The sequence below is a fragment of the Adiantum capillus-veneris genome, chromosome 14 (assembly GCF_014529385.1).
Source record: "Adiantum capillus-veneris isolate H3 chromosome 14, ASM1452938v2, whole genome shotgun sequence".
Classification (NCBI taxonomy): Eukaryota; Viridiplantae; Streptophyta; class Polypodiopsida; order Polypodiales; family Pteridaceae; genus Adiantum; species Adiantum capillus-veneris.
In genome coordinates this window covers 14,767,773-14,774,568 of record NC_140944.1, presented here as the reverse complement: position 1 = coordinate 14,774,568, position 6,796 = coordinate 14,767,773, and positions in this window count along the sequence as shown.

The window sequence follows — 6,796 nt, the reverse complement described above, 5'->3', positions numbered from 1 at the left end:
CAAGAGGAGCAAGGACAGGATAGAGTGGACCCACAGGTTGTGGCTGAGCCTGAGCCACCTATTGTGCATAGATCTGGACGTGTCACGCGACCTCCTGATAGGTTTGTTCCATCTATGAACTATGTCATGTTGACTGATTGCAATGAGCCTTCATGTTACAAGGAAGCAGTGCAAATGAAGGACTCCGGGAATTGGCAATTGGCCATGCAGTCAAAGATGACAGCTCTGCATAAAAACAAGACATGGAAGCTAGTTAAATTTCCACAGGCCAAAAAGGCTCTACCTTGTAAATGGGTTTACAGGTATAAGATCACCGCTCATGATAGTCAGCCAAAGTACAAAGCAAGGCTTGTTGCCAAGGGCTTTAAGCAAGAACAAGGCATTGACTTTGATGAAGTCTTCTCTCCGGTGGTCAAGATGACTACATTGAGATGCTTTCTTGCATTGGTTGCCATATTAGATTTGGTGTTGCACCAAATGGATGTCAAGACACCGTTCTTGCATGGTGATTTAGATGTGGAAATTTACATGCAGCAGCCAGAAGGGTTTGTTGAGAAAGGCAAGGAAGATTGGGTATGCCAGTTGTTAAAGAGTCTTTATGGCTTAAAACAATCACCGAGGGCATGGTACCATAAATTCCACAAGTTTATGCTTTCTCAAGGCTACAAACGTAGTGAGTTCGATCACTGTCTATATACAAAGAAGGCTAAGGATGGTAGTTGGCTGATCCTTATTTTGTATGTGGATGACATGTTGATTGCTGGCAAGCACTTGGAAGAAATTTCAGCTTTGAAGTCAAAGATGGAAAAATCGTTTGACATGAAAGACATGGGTGAGGCAAGTCATATACTTGGTATGCGCATTGAGAGAGACAGATCAAAGAAGTTGATTTGGTTATCTCAAACAGAGTATATTGACAAGGTTTTGCAACGTTTCAATATGGAGAAGGGAAAGGCACTGAGTGTTCCATTGCCACCATATGTGAAACTTAGCAAACAAGATTGTCCTGTGTCTGAGGAAGAACAGGCTGAAATGGATAAGATTCCATATGCGTCTGCAGTGAGTAGTTTGATGTATGCAATGATTGCTACTCGCCCAGACATTGCATTTGCAGTGGGAGTAGTAAGTCGATACATGTCAAACCCAGGCAAGAAACATTGGGAGGCAGTGAAAGGAATATTGAGATACCTGAAAGCTACAAAGAGTATGCGTATATGCTATGGGAGTCAGGAGCTAAGTGTAAAGGGTTTTACAGACTGCGATTATGCAGGTGACTTAGACAACTGAAGGTCTACGTCAGGGTATGTCTTTACATTGGCTGGTGGAGCAGTATCATGGCGTTCTAGATTACAAGATTGTGTTACTCAGTCTACTACAGAGGCTGAATATGTTGCAGCATCAGAGGCATGCAAAGAATCAATTTGGCTTGATCGACTAGTAACAGATTTGGGAATCAAAGAAGAGATGCCTGTGTTATATTGTGATAGTCAAAGTGCTATACAATTGGCTCGCAATCTAGTTTATCACTCAAAGACAAAGCATGTGGATGTGAAGTATCATTTCATCAGGGAAATGCTCGAGGATAAGCAACTTCAGCTTGTCAAAGTTCACACCACAGAAAATCCTGCTGATCTACTTACAAAAGGACTTCCCTCAGAGAGCTTTGCGCATTTTTGCAAGCAGTTAGGTGTAGGGTAGTACATCACTTCTCTACATCTCTTGTATATTAGCTTGTACAGTAGCTTCTCTCACACTTAAAGTACCACATTGGACTTTAAGTGGGAGGTTGTTGGGGTATAAAGCCCAATGTGGTCGCCCAGGTAAGTGGGCGGGCCGCCAGGTATGTACACATATTCTTTTGTAAAAACCTAATAAGAACTCACTATGCTCTACACATTAGAGTAGAGCGAGTTCACCATATCGTCGTGCTCTTCTTCTCGCACTCTCTCTCGCGTCGCACTTCCGCTCGTACTCCTTCAGAAGGACGTTCTCCTCAGAGATCGATAAAGAATGAGATGACGTCAAGCGGGGAAATAAATCCTTATCAAATAGTTGAGACCATTTTACGTAGGTTAGGACAGACATACATGCCACCAATGCGACAAACATGGAACTTGGTACCTCAGACGACTGGACCGTACAAGTGCAAAATCTACTCTCAGCCCCACTGCACAGAAGACTGTCCTTCGTATATGCTAGGAGTAAATCCTCAAGCACATATGAAGCGGTGTCAAGTGTGCAAGTGGAATCCCATGCACAAAACTCAAGACTATATATACATAGCCAGATTGGCCAGAGAAAGGGAAACTGTGTTAGCAATGCATAATCAAGTAAGGCAAGGTTACTCGCAACCAACAGAATATTCTAGGCCTATGTTGGGGGCACACAATCTCCTGCTCCATGTGCAGTCCATGCTGTGAGATACGTAGAGACTCTGAATTTCATGAAACGGGATGTGAGATAGTAACTCCGGGCCCTTATTACCAAGAACTGGAACCAAAGTGGTCAAATATTCAAAGTGACTTTGTGGACATAAACGGCCCCAATGATGGAGGCTATATAGAAACCAATGCTCGTAGGACCTGTGCCTTGTATGCAGCCTCAATACCCTCGTGGTACGGCACAATCCAGCTCTAAACTATGTAATGGTTCAGAAATTGAGCGTTTGATCGGCATCAACGGCCATGATTAGACCAAGCAGCTACTTTTGGGAGTCTCACTTTAAAAATCTCATTAGGCTAACCAACTAGTCTTTCTTGGTGGGCCTTGCTATATAACATCTATAGAATACATAGGACATATGCAAATTGACATTTAGTATCTCGCACTGAAGGAAACAAGATCAAGACTAATTTGGCAAGGGCGGCGTTGCATGAAAGGGATATACATTTGAAATAATGTTTATGGAAGGAGACAAAGTTAAATGCATCAATTATTTGAGATTATAGGGATAATTACAGTTGAGATTATGTCCAAGCGAGGTTGTCTACTGATGAATTTTTTTTTCTAGCATACATGCTACATGTAAATTCTTACAAACGGAAAGTATTTCAAAAAGAAAATTTTCATCGAATGGTTGGTAGCATAGAAGGTGGATGTTGACTGTGTTTTGCCTTTCTTCTTTTGTAGTTATTATGAGTACAATGAATGAGGACAGCGATACATGTAACCTCACCTTCTTTGTTTTGTGCTATGGCATCGACAACGCATGTTGCATCGTTTGCCACACCGATTGTCAAGTCGGTGTTTTCAGTGATCATGCAACACATCCCAATTGCGATCAAATCTAGCTCGTTGAACTTAGGCTCTAGGAGCCAGTACTGAAGGACATTTATGTTACCCCCGTTCATCTTTATTTCAAATTTTATAATGTCATCTTGATTGTACAACTTATGTTTTTATAGTATTGGAAGTCTCATCTGTGAGTACAAATTATCAAAGTAGAGTTGTTGATGTAGTTATGCATATGTGCTTCATCTATAATACATGTACCCAAGGTACATTTGATCTCATCTATAGCTGGTTTTCTTTCAAGAATAATGGTCAAGAACGGAAGCAATTCAAGGTCCGTTACATGTCTTACAGAGCATGAAATCCTATAGAAAGTTGCATGTAGAAAGTGGACCGATCTTGTGATATGGCATGTGTTACAAAGCTCCAATGCGTGACTACAATCTGGGGGTAGTTGGGCAAGATTGTCTTATGATAAGGTAAAATGTCGTTTAGATTAACATGGATAGCTCCTCTATAATTATAATATATGCCTTTTTTCAGTGCAAAAAATTCTAAAACAAGCAGATATAGATAAAGCATAAATGACCTGCAACAATAAATGAAGTGCTTTACCGACCTGCAATGTTGTACTGCTGCTTTTCAATTGTCCAATCTACAGGTCGATTTTTGAGTCCAGCTACAAAGAAGTGATGTGAATAGTTAAACATATCATCTTGCAATGAAATGTCATACATTGAAAGTGCAAAGTATACAGTGCACCTCATACAGAGGTACCATACTAAAGTATGGTGGAGAGTTGGCACTATGGTCTCTCCAAAAAATTATAAGAAACGGAAGCTTTGCCATGCCCCATAGCATTTATGTGTTGCACCAAGCAAATGCGTGCGTGTGGAAAATTGGATGCAGATAACAAACCTTGCAGTATTATCAAGCTGGAGTCGTGCTTGCTATAGGTGGTTTCTACCTCAACCGCCTGTTGCACAAAATACCTTTGAGAAGATGTGAATAAATTATCACTGCCCTAAGGAAAAATGAGTGTTTGTGTTGGCTACAATACCAAAATGATGTCTGTCATCTGCAGCCATCTGAACTTGATCCGATAGCTGCTGCGTACATAGACCTTTGCTAATAGGATCCACCACCGAATCATGGTTATTAGCAAGAGAAGCTCTTTACAGGCCGGAATATTGACAATATTGTCTATAGAGTTTATGCTATCCCACCGAGTTGTTGAATGGACAGTAGTGAACTGCTCCTGGAGGCTAATAGGTACTGGCATATTGGTATGCCGGTCTCCAGACATGCCATTACTCCGCAGTCCGTGTTCGTCAGCTTCCCCAAAATCAAATCTCTTTGTGTGGAAAAAAGAATTAGCTTCTGCTTTTGCTCTTTGACTATTCTTTTTATCCTGATCAGTAGCGTAGGCACCTGCATGATTTACTATTTGACTTCCACTGCAATGCTGTTGCATCTCCTTGGAGATACACATTAACCAGCTTCGACGGACACCATATTTCCCGTTGACTTGGTAATGAGAGATGTTTCTGTTTGTCTGCAGATTGTTCCGAAATGCTTGCCTCGTCAAATTTTCAGATAGGCTATCAACAGAGTTGAACGAGGAGGATGATTGAAGCCAACGGCTCATCAGACCATGACTTGCACTAATGACAATATTCCCCAATGCCTTTCCCTCGACATTGAGCTGTCTGCTAATCCCCTCACACACTCTGCTAAAAGGGCAAGCAACTAGCACTAAAGCCATTGGCTTATGATTACTTGAGGATAACCATCAGAAGCTTTGGTGTGATCGATCCTGCTATGCTTTTTTGATCTCATGTCCACTTGTGTTCTGCCTCTGCCATTTGCATAGCCAACAGCCTGATAGCATCGATAGAAAAATGTGTTGAACGGGCTTGGGAAGGCAATGAGTGTTGGCGATTCGACTCCAGATTAGGCCAACTGATCATTGATTGAAACCTGAAATCTTCAGTTTTAGTGCTACCTGTGCCATGGGTTTGATCGCATGAAATACCCGAGGGCTCATCACGTTGGCAAGCATCCGACGTACCCTTTAACTTGATGACCTGCGATGCAACGCAGCTACAAGAGTGCGCTTTTTATTTTATTCACCTGGTAGATTTTCATGGCAAAGTTTGGCAGTGGTGTTTTCTTTAAATTTAAATCTAATGCCACATGGTGGGTGCTACGTTCAGAACACCCTTGGGCTCATCAACAAAACATGAACAAGCACATAACATGCCAGATGGAACTGCTATAGGGAGCCGACGTGAGCAGGTTCGAGAGGCTTGAGGGCCATATTGCAGGAGCTGACAAAGCGACGCTTAGACCAGGAGGAAGAGATTGTCGTGCTTCAAAGGCACCTGTTGCCACTGGCTCAGCCTACGTCAATGCTCGCCTTCTAGCCTAGAGACTCAATTCACTGTACTCCGATGCCCCGACCTGCCACCATCAACGGGCTGCAAACGTTCCTCACCTCCTGCAAATTGGCGTTGGGTGCTATGGAGGACCTGCAGGATGGCCGCATGGTGCCAGGTTGGTACCTCTTGGAGAGTTCACGAGCTGCGGAGAGGCTATTGAGTTTATTTCGGAGCTGTTGCCCGTGCAAGCTCCCTGCGGCCTGCTTGGCTTTTCTTGATTGCGCACATGAGCAACGTTGATTTTTTTCCCCCCCGAGTGCGCGATCAAAAAAAGCAGGCCATGCCGTGCGATTCTGGTAAAAGCCAATGGCTTAGATCATGCCAAGCGGCCACTTCTCGGCTCAAGAATCGGCGTTAGGCTCACCAAGTAACTAGTCTTGCTTGGTGGGCCTTGCTATATAACATCTATAGAATATAACAAGACATATGCAAATTGACTTTTAGCAGCTAGCACTGAACAAAACAAGAGCAAGACTAATTTGGGAAGGGCGGCATTGCGTGAAAGGGATATATACTCGAAAAATGCTATGGAAGGAGACAAAGTTAAGTGCATCAATTATTAGAGATTATAGGGGTAGCTACAGTTGAGATTATATCCAAGCAAGGTTGTACTACTATGTCTACAGATGAATGTTTTTTCTAGTATACATGCTAGATGTAAATTCTTGCAAACGGAAAGTATTTCAAATATAAATTTTTCATTGAATGGTACAGTAATGCAACACGTCGGCTCACATTTTTGAAGGTGGATTGGAGTGTGTTTTGCCTTTCTTCTTTTATAGTTATTTGTGTTTTTCCTTTCTTCTTTTGTAGTTGTTCCTAATACAATGAATGAGGACAATGATACGTGTAACTTCACCTTCTGTGTTCTGTGTTATGGCATCGACAATGCATGTTGCATCGTTTGCCACACCGATTGTCAAGTCAATATTTTCAATGATCATGCAGTGCACACAAATTGCGATCAAATCCAGCTCATTGAACTTAGGGTCTAGGAGCCACTACTGAAGGACATTTATGTTACTCGCGTTCGTCTTCATTTCAAGTTTTGTAATGTCAGTTTGATTGTACAATTTATTCAAGACAAGGTTGTTATGGTGTTGAACGTTTGATATGTGAGTACA